Source organism: Callorhinchus milii, unplaced genomic scaffold (assembly GCF_018977255.1).
Source record: "Callorhinchus milii isolate IMCB2004 unplaced genomic scaffold, IMCB_Cmil_1.0 Scaffold1, whole genome shotgun sequence".
NCBI lineage: Eukaryota > Metazoa > Chordata > Chondrichthyes > Chimaeriformes > Callorhinchidae > Callorhinchus > Callorhinchus milii.
The window spans coordinates 104,105,569-104,119,345 of NW_024704742.1; the positions used below are offsets into that span (position 1 = coordinate 104,105,569).

The following is a 13,777-nucleotide window of genomic DNA, read 5'->3' on the forward strand; positions in this document are numbered from 1 at the left end:
ATTCACTCTTCAAAATCGATCTGGGATTGAAATTAGTAGCGAACAACAAAACCGCAAAGCAGATTCATTTTAGTTGATGCCCGACTTTCAAATTAGCAGGGTAATCTAAAGGAGGAAATTCATAAAACTGAACTACAGTGTTTTACCATTCAATTGTACGATAAACATAAGGTCTGCAAAAAAAATGTTTAGGAACTGCAGTTATAGATCTTTATAGGAGTCTCCATTTTAAAATAGAATTATCATCTCATAATGTTTGAAAATGTTTATGACACAAAACTTGCATTTAAGGAAACAACCAGATTTTCATATTCTATATATTCTGCTGCTGACATGCAGTGAGGAAAATCCCATTTGTTCTAATGACACTTCATAAATAATTTAACAAGATTTCCCTGAGCGTTCAGTTCAAAGCGTAGGTTTCAGCTGCGCTATTGTGCAGTTTCATACAAAAGAAATTACAACAGCTGTTTTCTCCCTTGCGTAAATTTAAAATCCATTTCCTTTTCTAATTCACACTGGATAGTTTAACCCAATTTCAATTTAAACAGTCACACAAAGGTCAGTTTGGCCACAAAATATAGTCAATCCACTTCACAGTATATCCTGTGAAGCGCTTTGAGGCGTCTCAACGATGTGATAAATCCCTATATCAAATGCAAGGGTTATAATTATGGCTACGGAGAATTTTTTCCCATCTTGTCGTGGCAAGCCTATTCTCCACATCATTTTTAAATCAGCAGTGCAGCAGTACCTGCTCCGCCACAGCATTCAGAGAGCAAAGGTTGCAGTCAACCACAAAAAGCACCACTCAGCTACTACAAAGACACAGCATGGCATCATTAAAATACAAATTTTCTATGTATTTGGAAGCGAAGACTGCTCCGCAGTATATTAACTGACCACTGGATCGATCAAAAATTAAACAGGACAAATTATAATTTAACCAGTCTCGGCATCAAGACTCAGCGTGAACAACTGTATTCTAACATCATAAGCTTATATTCAAATCAAACCATCTGCTTTAGTCGCCTTTATTCCTAACAGCATCTCTTGACATGAATAGATCAAGCTTTCATTTAAGATCCGATTCACAATTTTTTTTAACGTTCTAGTCTGGTTTTCCTGAGACAGTTTTTTTCTTTAATAATCAGCGTCAATCCTTTTTATACAATGAAAATACAATGTCTCCTTCTTCCCCAACCCTCTTTCCCTTTCACGTGAAAAAAGACTGATACGCACAAAATACAGCCGTCTCTAATCTACTGTAAAGCCAAATCCATTCTACAGTAAATACCAATCCAGATTTTCAACTTTACATTGTCTGATGAAGAAAAAACCTAAGAATTCAATTTAAAATTTTGATTTTTACGTACCCCATTTCTGAAGCAGTGTATACCTCCATTTTTTCACCCTTCCCTGTGTTAAAACACAAGTGAATTCAGCCATTCCACTCACATGTCCTGTTAATCACCCAATCAGGTTGCAGACAATCTCCTCCAGTACTGGAGGATATTTGCTGGCCTTCATCCAGAAGATTACACAGCTGCTTCCCATAGTCAATTAAATCCCTGTCCGTACCAGTGGTAGAGGCCGCTCACTGTAGCAGATGACTGGAGCAAAGCCAATAGATCCAGGCAGCTAGAAGGTCACGCCAGCTGTCACCAAGGCTCGGAAGTGGCAGAAATTTACGAAAACAAAATCACAGTATGTGTGCTAGCTCAAGTCAGCTGTAAGCAGCCTTCTCTCGACTGTGGCAAAGTACCAAAATCTGGCCACCATGCCACCCAGTTCTGAAACTGGTTTCAGAAAGAGTCCAATTTAGCATAACAAATTGCACATTTGAAAAAGTCCCTTGTGATTACGGGAGTGCGAAAAATCCTGACTGGAAGGCAGATTTAACCAATCTAAGCAAAATTGCTAAAACTGTACCAGAAAGGGAAAACAAATTAATCTGCAGCATTATTAGCCAGGAAACTGGAAGAAATGCCTTTCACTTCTCAAATGGTGACATGGGACATTTAATATCCTGCCCAAACAGACTGGACCTCAGGTCAACATCTCACCCAAGAGACGCCACCACCAATAATGTACCGCCTATCCAGTACCAGTCTGCAGTCTCAGCCTACACCACCATGTATCTGCATTAAACTTCATTTACCAGTTCTCAGCCCATGTGTACAGCCTATCAGGAGACCTTTGGTGCCTCATTTGATTCCACAATTCCCCTCAACTTGGGGTCATCTGCAATTGTAAGCGTCTTATACTGGGTCTGCAAACTAGGTCATTAATATATACGAGGAATGGGAGGGGTCCCAGTACAGACACTTGAGGCACCTCAAGTATACCTCCTCCATTATGACGAACTCTCCTAACAAAGACCCTTTGAGTCCTTAATGTGAGCTGATTGTGAATCCATGTCCAGCTGTTTCCTTCGTACCCAATGACCATGGATTGTAAATTATGAGCTCAGACCTAGATCACAACCTTCTGACCTACAGACAAGTGCGCTATCAGCTGTACCAATCTCATACAACCGTTTTCATCATTCTGCATTTTCTATACACATCACAGTTAGAAATTTCAGAATGCAGTAAGCTTTTAGTCCCAACAAGACAGTTTGAAAAACATCTAAGGTGCCTTAAACCAACTAATTCATTAACTGTATAAGGAAAAGCTCACAGGGAATTCCTGCCATCCATCTTGGGAAGCTCAAATCCATGCTCGTCAAAACGACCAACTCGTGACTATTCTATGGAGCAGAGGGAGAGTAAGCTAAACTGGCTCCAAGGTGACACTTTTGGCAAAGGAATGCCAGAATTAATCCAACCACATGTGGCAGGCTGATAATCCAGTTCCCGAGCCATGTGGGGCTGCAGTATTCCAGCACTGTCGATGATAGCCCAGCCAGCCTGGCTCATTCCAGTTGCTGAGGACAGGGATTACCCTGCTCAGCTCCTGTTAACCCAGCAAACCAAGCTTCAGTGACAAGCTATAAGGTTTTAGCTGATTGGACTCCAGCAGTACACCAACCCACACTCGGGGTCCCCTGACAATCTGGAATGAGGTGGGCAGGACGTGTCCTCCAGGGAGAGAGTGCCCATTCCATTCTAATAAATATCTCCGGAAGTTCCACCTGTAGTTGGGATGCTTGGAACCCTCAGACTGTTTTGGATACTCTTAAGCATGATGATGAGTTTCTACCTGTGTTAGACATTCGGCTGACCCAAAAAAAGGAAATGATTGCTGATCACAAATTCAATTCTATTTAACTTGTGCAATAATTGTTGAAAAACATCACAACACCTACCTAAAACTTGTTATATTGGAGCTGATTTCTCAGATTTTATGATAGGCAATCTGCAGGTTCTATAAGAGGTCTTCAAAGCGATTCCTTATTAATGTGGGTAAAGGAGGTTAGCTTCAAAGCTTCATTTTATAGGGAGAAATTTGAGTTACAAACACAAAAAAGTTCCTTTGCTTAATGGATTTGGGAATGAATGAGTGTTCAGAATACCAAAGCCCTCTGCTAAAAACTACTTTTTAATGCAAATAAGGCAGCTTTCACATAAAAGGAGGCTTTAAAGTTTGTTGAAACATGTCCAGTCACTGTAGCTCTTATTCTGCTCCAGCTCATTCATCAGATATTGGTGGGAAATACTTGGTGGAATATATCCAGCATTCAAGTTCCTGACAGTATTATTCACTTAAGTAATTCCTAAATCATAAGAAAACCTTTTAAAACACAAAGGAGCTATGTGATCCAGAAATTAAGTGAACAATTAAACTGTCACTATCCTATCACTAAAATATAGGGCAATTTGATAATGGCTGCTTGTTTAGTAACTTTTTTCTTTCAATCTATTCACATCACTGAAATAAGAACATGACATGATCACAAATCTGACCCTGCTTCCCATAGATTTAAAGCATCCATCTTCTCCTGAGTTTCACACACAAAGTCCAAAATCTCATTGTTTTGCAGTGTAAAAAAAGTATTTCAATTAAATGATACCTGTATATTAATACAACAAAATCATAACATGTAATATGCGCCTATTACATTCAAACATATCAAAACGTTTCACTGGGCTTTGCTGTCAAGTGTGGTGATTGAGTATTTGTAGACAATGTGTATACCGCAAGATCCCACAAGCAACCACGATACCACAATTCATCTGGTAATTGTCAGCCAAGACATGGGGAGAAATGCTCTCGTCTTTACAAACAGTGTCATGGGTCCTTTAATATCCACCTAAACAGCTAAACCTAACAATACAAAAGTACCTCTAATATTTTTAGTGCATTGATTACTTTCGCTGTGTGTGTGACAAGGGAGAGTTAGAAATTCTTGAACCCATCAAGATGTGGCTCATCAGTAACATCAATAACTCTGTGGTTCGAATACAACCCAGACCAGATGCAAAGTAGAGCTCCTCCTACACTACTACAAAAATGTCTTATTCTCAACCGAAACACCATCTTTCATTGCACCAGTGTGAATTTCTGTTCCCACACCCGGTTCTTATGGCCCCAGCAACAGTCAACTTGCCAAGTAGTAAATACAGCATTTCAGTCTTCCACTGGGAACGTAACTGTGGGAACCTTCCATTTTCTTGGCTATGCAAGTTTAAAATAAATCTTCTCGTGTTGCGATGAACTTAATTCTGTGCAGTGTCATCAGTAGGAATTAAATAGAGTACTGTATAATGATGCAAGTGAATTTTTTGTTAATTTGCAGTGCAGGGGTTTCTTTCAGTAGGTTTTCAGTGAGCTGTAATAATAATTCTTGCATTTGATACAGTGCTTTTCACATCTTCTAGACGTCTCAAAGCGCTTCACAGAGTATACTGTAAAGTGAATCGACTGTATATTTGTGGGCGAAACGAAGCAGCCAATTGCTCACAGCAGTGTTCCACGAACAGTCGTGGATTGAGTGACCAAATTCTTATTGTTTTTTTTTTGAGGGATTATTATCAGGCATGTGGATTAAGGAAACTTGCCCAAGGTTTCACTCAGCCGGGAATCAAATCCAAGTCTCTCGCTTGCAAGGCGAGTACTTTAACCACTGTGCTACAGGACTCCACGAGGATAATGAGTATCCATGAGATCGGGTGTTCATTCTGTGACCTAGAGAGAGTCAGAGGGCTATAATCAAATATCCAGCCCAATCCTGTCCTCATCAACATTCCTACCCTGTGACCCTGACAGCAACGAGGAGCAGAATATCTTGCTTTTTTTTAATCTCCCTCCCCTTCCTTGTCTGAGATTAATTGGTTTAGCAAATATGACATACCTCAGTAGTGATAGCCATGGGCTATCATTGTATTCATCTACTGAGCTGCAATAAAAGTCCCTGAAGGAATATTTTAACTGGGTAGATTACAGCCCAATTTCAAACCATATTTAAAGAGAATAGCACAAATTAATAATTCAAGATAAAGTTATAGTTCTCCCCTTCCCCCATTTATATAACATTAATTTTGGTAGAATTGTAATGTACTGAAGTAATTTCAAAACTGTCTTTCAATGACACAGGAATGTGCTATTTTGGTTTTCCTCTGGTCTCAAGCAGCTATGCCAATATTAATTGTGGATGTGTCCAGGAATCCCAGAGATTGGCATCCAGACTGATCAGAGGTCACCCCACCCAGTAAAAAGTCAGCATCAGCTGTGTACTTCTCTATCCACAGCTAAATCTAACTTCCTCGCTCAGGGAACTTCCCAATCAGTCTTCCATAACCATTCCTGTAACATATATAGGTTGAGTCTCTCTTTGGGCCTTAGAAATTCAAATCAATTTAAAGATTTTGCCTACTATTGCCTTGATGGTGTAGGTAACTTACACTGAAGTGCTTTTCCAATGGTAGAGGGTTAATTAGGACAAGGCAAGCCCTAATGAAAACAGAATCCACAATGCAGAACTTTGTAAACTGAAATGAGGGCATTTTACAACTTAAGTAAAGTATGTGGAAATTATATTGGCATTTTCTACTTTTATACAAAGGTGAGGTTCATATCCACTTGGAAATGTGAAGCATTCAAATGGTCAGTGTAAACCATACAGAAATTCCCACATAACTGGACTTTTTATGCATATACAACCTTTAACAACTGTTTCCTTAGATCTGTATGGATATATAGCAGAACCTCCATTATAAGCGCTTTGAGATGTCTGAAAAACATGATAAAGCGCTATATCAAATGCAAGGATTATTATTATTACTATTATTATAACAGTAGCTAGGTCCAGAAAATCTTCAGCAGAATTACAACAAGGCGTGATCACCAGTCAGTGCTTTCCTATTTCACTGTACACGCATATGCAGAAAGGTATCCGACTCCATTGGCTCTTCAAGTCCCAAACGACACTTTCAATGGTCAACACGTTCAGTCACTTCCTAAGACAGTGTACCTGAATCTTTTCTACACCAGCCTTTACTACTTAGAAACTAGTCTCCATCATGGATAATACTTTCAGCCTTCCCAAATGTTCCAAAAATTCCCATTTGGAGCCAGCTATAAGGATGTGTACAACAAGAACCCCTGTAGCTAGTTTCCACTCGGTACTTACCACATAAAGTTGGACTCAAATTAACAACTCTGATTTTGAGAACAATTCTCTCAGCAGTGGTGTTTTAGTGGGTTGCTTGGGTTTCAAAGAAATTTATTTGACTGAGATGTATGTATACATTTGATCACTCAATCCACAACTCTTTATAGAACACTGCTCTGCGCAATTGGCTATGTTTCACCCACAATATACATAGTCAATCCACTTTACAATATATTCTGTGAAGCATTTAATAATAATAATAATAATCCTTGCATTTGATATAGCGCTTTTCACGTCAGGAGGACGTCCCAAAGCGCTTCACAGAACACACTGTAAAGTGAATTGACTGTATATTTGTGGGCGAACGCGGCAGCCAATTGCGCACAGCAATGTCCCACAAACAGTCGTAGATTGAAAATGACCAATTTATTATTGTTTTGTTTTTTTGGAGGGATTATTATTAGGCGTGTGGAGTAAGGAAACTTGCCCAAGGTTTCGCCCTCTGCCTGGAATTGAACTCAGGTCTCTCACTTGCAAAGCGAGTGCTCTAACCACTGAGCTACAGGACTCCACTTGAGACTAATCAACGACATAAGGCGCTATATCAAATGCAAGGATTATTATCAACCCGTGTTAAAATATTGAATTAGTTACTAGATGAATTGGCATACTGGCATAAAACCTTCATTGTTGACAGGGTGTAAAGGTGTCGAGGGCAAATGGATACTGAATGCCAAACCATGAAGTCTTAACAAGGCGCCGTAAAGCATTAAAGATCATCAAGAATATCCTCTCTCAAATTCTGTCCGCTCCCTCCTCTTCCCACATAGGAGGATATCAAGGACTCCATTGGACACCTCCCCACTTGGCATACATCAGAAACAGAGCTGGGAGTAGATAGATATTCTCCCTCATGTCATGGCTCAGTGTCACGTCACTACTCCAATGCTCACTCCAGGTACCACTAAGTGGTCTATATAATGTTTATGCAAATATCACATTTGTACATCCCACATAGCTGGTTATTCAAATTCTGATGTTCATCTTTCATTTTGAAAGATAAGTTGTTAACAAAGGGGTATACAAACATTCCCACAAAAATAGCTCAACGAAACATGAGGCCTAACATTTGGCAAACTCTTAAGAAGCACTGCCTTTCAAATAGCCCTATGTTTACTTCACAGAAGCTTTTGTTACTTATGTCCATCAAAAACTCCACACAAGGTTTGGGTAATTTTGATGGTATTTACAAACGATCAGGGATACTTTTCTGCACACCATTATCTCCAATAAACACTGAGCACTTCACTAAAAACAATAACTGGAAAAGAGCTTAAAAATAGATCTTTGATCTGACATGAGTGTACAATATGTTATGCAAAATAAGACATTCAAAGACACTAACCAACAGATGCTTAACCATTAAATTTAATACTCACACTTAAAACTGGTTATTTCAAATATCCTGAGAATTTCCTTTTTCAACCCATTTTTTAGTGCTATCTGGATGAAAAACACTGCAATAATGATATACATTAAAGAATCTGCTGTCTGTCAATGGCAATTTGCCAGGCGACAGTACCTCACACTATTTTGGTGCTGGATCATTTAGTGGGAGGGAGCCTAGAATCTTTGGAATGCTTAAAGTGATGATACTGACACCAAGCTTGGGGAGTTGGCCACGTGGAACGTTATCGGAGTGGTAAACCAGGGAAGGAATATTTAAAGAATCTGAATACTTGAAATGTGCCACTTTAACACCCCAGTTCAAGCAAAGAGATGATCTTGAAATGGTCAATTCTGTTCCTTCCATCCCCACCACCCCATTACCTTCTTTTGTATCTGATGCAACTCTGTGTATTTATGGCGAGGGTTTATTTCTCATTGCTCACCACATGGATGTCAATACTGCAGGGCAATTGTTCCTTTCATTAGGTGAGATACATTGCTCATCTTTGGAATGGGATACTTTTAATCTAGAATGGTAATCCATTCTCATCCCATTCATTGTGGAAGCTTTATTCATTTTTTTCATTGCATTTTTGCTGCACTACTTTTAAAATGTTTCTCTTAAAGCAAGTTAACTGTGCACTAGGTCAAAGGAGACGCTTGACAAGCTACAGAAAACATTCTGCTAACAACAACAACAACTTGCATTTGTATAGAGTCCCAGAGAGTTTGTAGTAATCCTTGCTTTTGATAAGGTGCCTTATCACATCGTTGAGACGTCTCAAAGCGCTTCACAGAATATACTGTAAAGTGGATTGATGGCGTATTTTGTGCGCAAAACTCGGCAGCCAATTGTGCACAGCAGCGTCCCACAAACAGTTGTGGATTGAGTGACCAAATTATTATTATTACCCCTGGAAAAGCAATCGACCAATCGACAACAACCAGGGTCCTACGTACTGATAGGTAAACAGAAGTGTGCGGGGTAAGGAAAACTTGCCTTAGGTTTCGCCTGCTTGAGAATTGAACCAGAGTCCTCTCGCTTGCAAGGCGAATACTCTAAACCACTATGCTATGCATCTCCTTAATGTCAAACAAAAGGGAAAATGAACCCAGGGAGGGACAAATTGGAATCTTCAAGTATGGGGTAGGCAATAAAATCTTATCCTAAAAGTAATTGCAATTTAAAATGACTTATTTTGAAACAATTACTTGAAAAGTAGAAAAAAATTGGGGAAAGGAATTTGAGTACACAAATAGCTAGAATTAAATCTAAATATCAATGCACTGAATTCCTACAGAGGGCACCAAAGCACAAGGGAAGCAGCAGCAAATCTAGTGGTCAAATTCAGAACATTTTTAGATTAAACCAAATTTACACCTGGCAAGAAAAGGATTCTGGTTAGCCAATCTTAAAAAACAATTACCATGTCCCGTAAAGTAGCAGAAGAGATTGCGGGGTAAGGGTTGAATGAAAAAATTAAGCAGAAGAAGAAAATCTTTCAGATTTGCACGTTTCCACTTAAGTTTAATATCCACAAGATATATCTTTTTGAAAAGTGTATGCTATTGTCAACCTCAATCTAAAGGTAACTGGAGTGAAAGATGGCGAGCCCTACAACTTCTCTCCAATCACAAAATAACAGTAAAAAAAGTTTCCAATTAAAAGACTAAAGTGCAGACAAAAAGAGCAAAAAGATAGTGGACACGCTGTGTGAACTGCAATTCAGTGACTTCACCCTTCTCCCAAATATGTCACTGAAGTTCATTGAACTTAAAATCTCTGAACCGATTTCCAATAATTCAAAGTAGAAAATTCCTCTGTTAACTATATCAAAGTATTAAACAATTTGTTCCATTATTCCAGCAGAGACTTCCGGCATTGGTTTTCTTTGTCCAAAATTACCATATCTGTAGTGCATGTAAAACTACATCTCTTTTTAATGAGTTGATCTCAGAATTGTAAAACCGATTTTCCAAACAGAAGCTGGACAGCTGCAGGCAATGTTTAGCACTTGTTCTAAGTGAGTAGTTATGTAATGAAGAAGGCTCTGTTATAGCATCGTTTATAATCCCAAGGACCATTTTTTAAAAATAACACATCAACTGTAATATTCATAGCCAGAAGATGCATTCCATGTAAAATGGCCTTCTAAGTTTAATAAAGTCAATTTTTCAAAACATCTGTATTGTTAAACCTTTAACCCTCGTTCCTTCCTATTCAATTTTCTCACATATTATCTTCATATTTTCCTCCAAGTACAGTTTCCTAATACTGAATAAAAACCTTTTCAAACTAATGTTAGAATAAATCACTGGAGACAACAAAATCTGAGTCAGAATGGCATAATTTCTGAAACGACAGTAGAATCCTATCAGAGCAAGAATGATCAAACATTGTTCTTTGAAGCAGATACCAGATAAAACACTACAACTGAGCCCCCACATAAGGATTTTCAAGGATACATTTAACATTTCTTAATCAAAAACCATTTTGTACTCACTTGTTACAATCAAGTCTATCAATCAAATAATAGTCTTTTATTAATGAAAATGTCTGCACAGAAAAATATCAAATCATGCCCCGAATATTAAACAACTTCTTAAATAAATGTCTGAAAAACACTTACCAAGAAAGCAAGGTTGTCACACTTGATGCAACAAACTGATGCTGCTTCCTCCAATTATCCAAGATTTAGTCGACCACAAAATAGAAACATGTCCAACATAACTGCAAAGAGGCAAGAAAGGAATCTTATAATTATTTATAAAAAAAGCATTCCCTATTTAATCTACTTTATAATCTAAACAACACAAGCTAAAAGATAAAATTTCTACCAATAATCAGCCACGCACATGATACACCAGAGTTTCCAATTGCAGCAATGCAGGATCAAGGAGCTATTTGATCCAGATCACACATCATGGGCATATGTGAACTGTGAAAATGTGAAAGTGTGGTTGGCCTGTGAAAGCTGATGCTGTTGCTTGCTCCAAAGTCCTTTTTGAACTTTGGAGTGAGTAATGTATATATCAGGGTGGGACTCATTAAGCACACACACAATTCACTTTGCAGTGAATGAAAACAATATTAGTTACAGCTTAGTAATTACACCTTCAATTACAACCATGATTCTCTTTGCATTTTCTAACAAGTAATTCAGTAAATATTCCACTGCGTTTTTCAGGAAGTTGTGAACTTCAACTTAAATGGCTGTTTGTATTTAAAACAAATGTTTCACAAATTTCAAGGTTGCATTTTATTTCTCACCCAATCTTCTCTGCACTCCTGATCTATTTCTCTAGTACTAAATCTATAAATTACTTTTAATATGCAGTGATTTTCCAAAAATCTTAACACAAACAGTAGCTAAACAGCAGAGTAAAAGGGATAAACATTACAGTGAACATTAATGCCCTAAAATTACAGTTCCAAATGGCAAGCTAAGAAGATAATTTACCCAGTAAAAATCTCAGCAACATCCGTGTCTATTGATCTAATTAAAATAACAGAATTATGTTGGAGTCCCATCTGTATCTAGGTAAGAGCAATGAAAGAAGTAAATGAACCTTTTGTCTCAATATAATTGCAATCCCCTAGGGTGGTGTAATGGTCCAACCTTTTGACTGCTGAGGGACAGATCCCCTATGGAAACATCCACGGGCCACATTAGCAATATTTTTATGTTTCCCTTCCAGCAACATAACGTTTTTGGGTTATGGATGGAGCGGGTGGGCCAGATGAAGGGGACGGGGGGATGAAATTGGAGAGAACATCTTTTCTGAATATCATTTCTACAACCCAAATAAAATGCAGGAAGTCTACGTCAAACATGACCACACATATTCCAAGCCCGCAGCAGTGTCAAAACTGTTGGGATAATAAACCTTATTGCTGAAGCTTGGGAAGACATCAAACTCAGTTTGCAGCCAATAGCACAATATGTCCCATCAATAATTTGACTTTAATTTGCTGGGGAAATGTTCAAACAAGATGGAACGATGGCATCCAAGAGATATATTTCACTCTAGCTTCAAAATGGCCACACGTCAAATAAGAATCTTCCACAATAACCGGATCGCTTTTCCAGGTAATAATTCCTTCAAAAAAAATTGGTCACTCCATTCTACAACTGCTTGTGGGACACTGCTGTGCACAATTGGCTGCTGTGTTTCACCCACAAAATATACAGTCAATTCACTTTACAGTATATTCTGTGAAGCGCTTTGGACGTCTCGAAGACATGAAAAGACGCTATATCAAATGAAAGCATTATTATTACTATTATTACCTAGCGTTAAGTAGGAACCCAGTTGTCAGTTGATTGGCAGATCACTTTTCCGGGGGTAATAATTCCTTAAAAAAAACAATAATAAATTGGTGACTCAATTCACGACTGTTTGTGGAACACTGCTGTGTGCAATTGTCTGCCATGTTTCATCCACAAAATATACAGTCATTTCACAGTATACTCTGAAGCGCTTTGAGACGTCTTGAAGACATGAAAAGACACTATATCAAATGCAAGGATTACCATTATTACTACTATTTAATGGAATCCTCCAAGTGTAGCTGACTGAAATGTAGATTCTCAAAAATAACTTAAAATAAGAATACTTGTCATTGGGAAGGCAAATGCTTAGGAACACAGGGAACGTACAGATTTCAATTAACTTTCAGCAGGAAAGCAATCCAGAGCAGGAGACCAAAGATTGTATTGTATTGGTGAGTGCCAAATGCCATTTTTAAAAAAAAGTTATTGAAGAGTCAGTAGCGTGATCAACCCTTCAATACACACTAAATGGTCTTAAGAAACCATTTTTAAATGGAAGCTAAATCGATTTGCTCTGCCTGTACTGATACTGCAGCAATACAAATTGATTTCCTGGGAAAAATAATCTCGTCAAGCTGGTTGTGGTAAACAAGCTTCAGGGCAAATTGCTTTGGAATCATGTGCCCCAAATGATTTATACTTCATTTTTGGAGCCAATTTGCTAATGATAGCGTTTACACTCCAATGCAAAATGGATTCTTATTAACAATATGTAGGATAGGTATTCTGAAAGGATGAGATCAAATGGGCCAAAGGGCTATCTTCACCCAAACTCTTATGATCTTGTGATATGGTCAGGAAAAGTACAAGCAAGTACAGATGGAAAAAGGTATCCTTCAAAAAATATTCATGCAATGTTTAATAGAAAAAATGTAATACCCAAAAGCTAAAATGCCAGGGACAAAACTCGAATAAAATTACAAATGGATAAGGGCCTCAACTTGTACTGAAATTTGGATTTCCTGTAAAAATGGAATGTGAGAATTCTGACAGTCATTTGGGAAAGTAATTTCATCCATACTGAACCGCCCCTCTCATCTGTTCAAACAGAATAACATCTGTAAACCCTTAACAAAGAACAATGACAATAATATGGAGAACAACACTATGAAACAGAAGATATAATTTGCAACTGCACAAACAAAGAATTTTTAAACACTTAAGTCAATTATATACTCTGGCAAATCTACTTTTAAATTTACAGCAAAGCTTGAAATTAATGATGGTTTGCCGTACAGTGCAGGTCATTTAAATATAAAACCACTGAAAGGACCTCAGTAGACTTATGCAGTACACACTGGAAAAATTAGGTGCAACATGAAAAAACGCTCTGAGCCAGCCTATTGATCAACTTTATGGCAAGACTGACATGAAATTCATCAATTTCTTGATCTACAGGGAGTTTACCAGCATGCTTTTATGAAGGCAAAAAATAAAT

General features: G+C 38.0%; 1 protein-coding gene across 1 annotated transcript in view; it reads right to left on the reverse strand.

The window, feature by feature from the left end:
• The window catches only part of apc (APC regulator of WNT signaling pathway), a 143,534-nt gene that overhangs the window by 108,187 nt on the left and 21,570 nt on the right, over positions 1–13,777 (reverse strand). Inside the window, 1 exon segment of the mRNA XM_007897403.2 lies at positions 10,636–10,736. The gene's annotated coding sequence lies outside the window, so the exon portion shown is untranslated.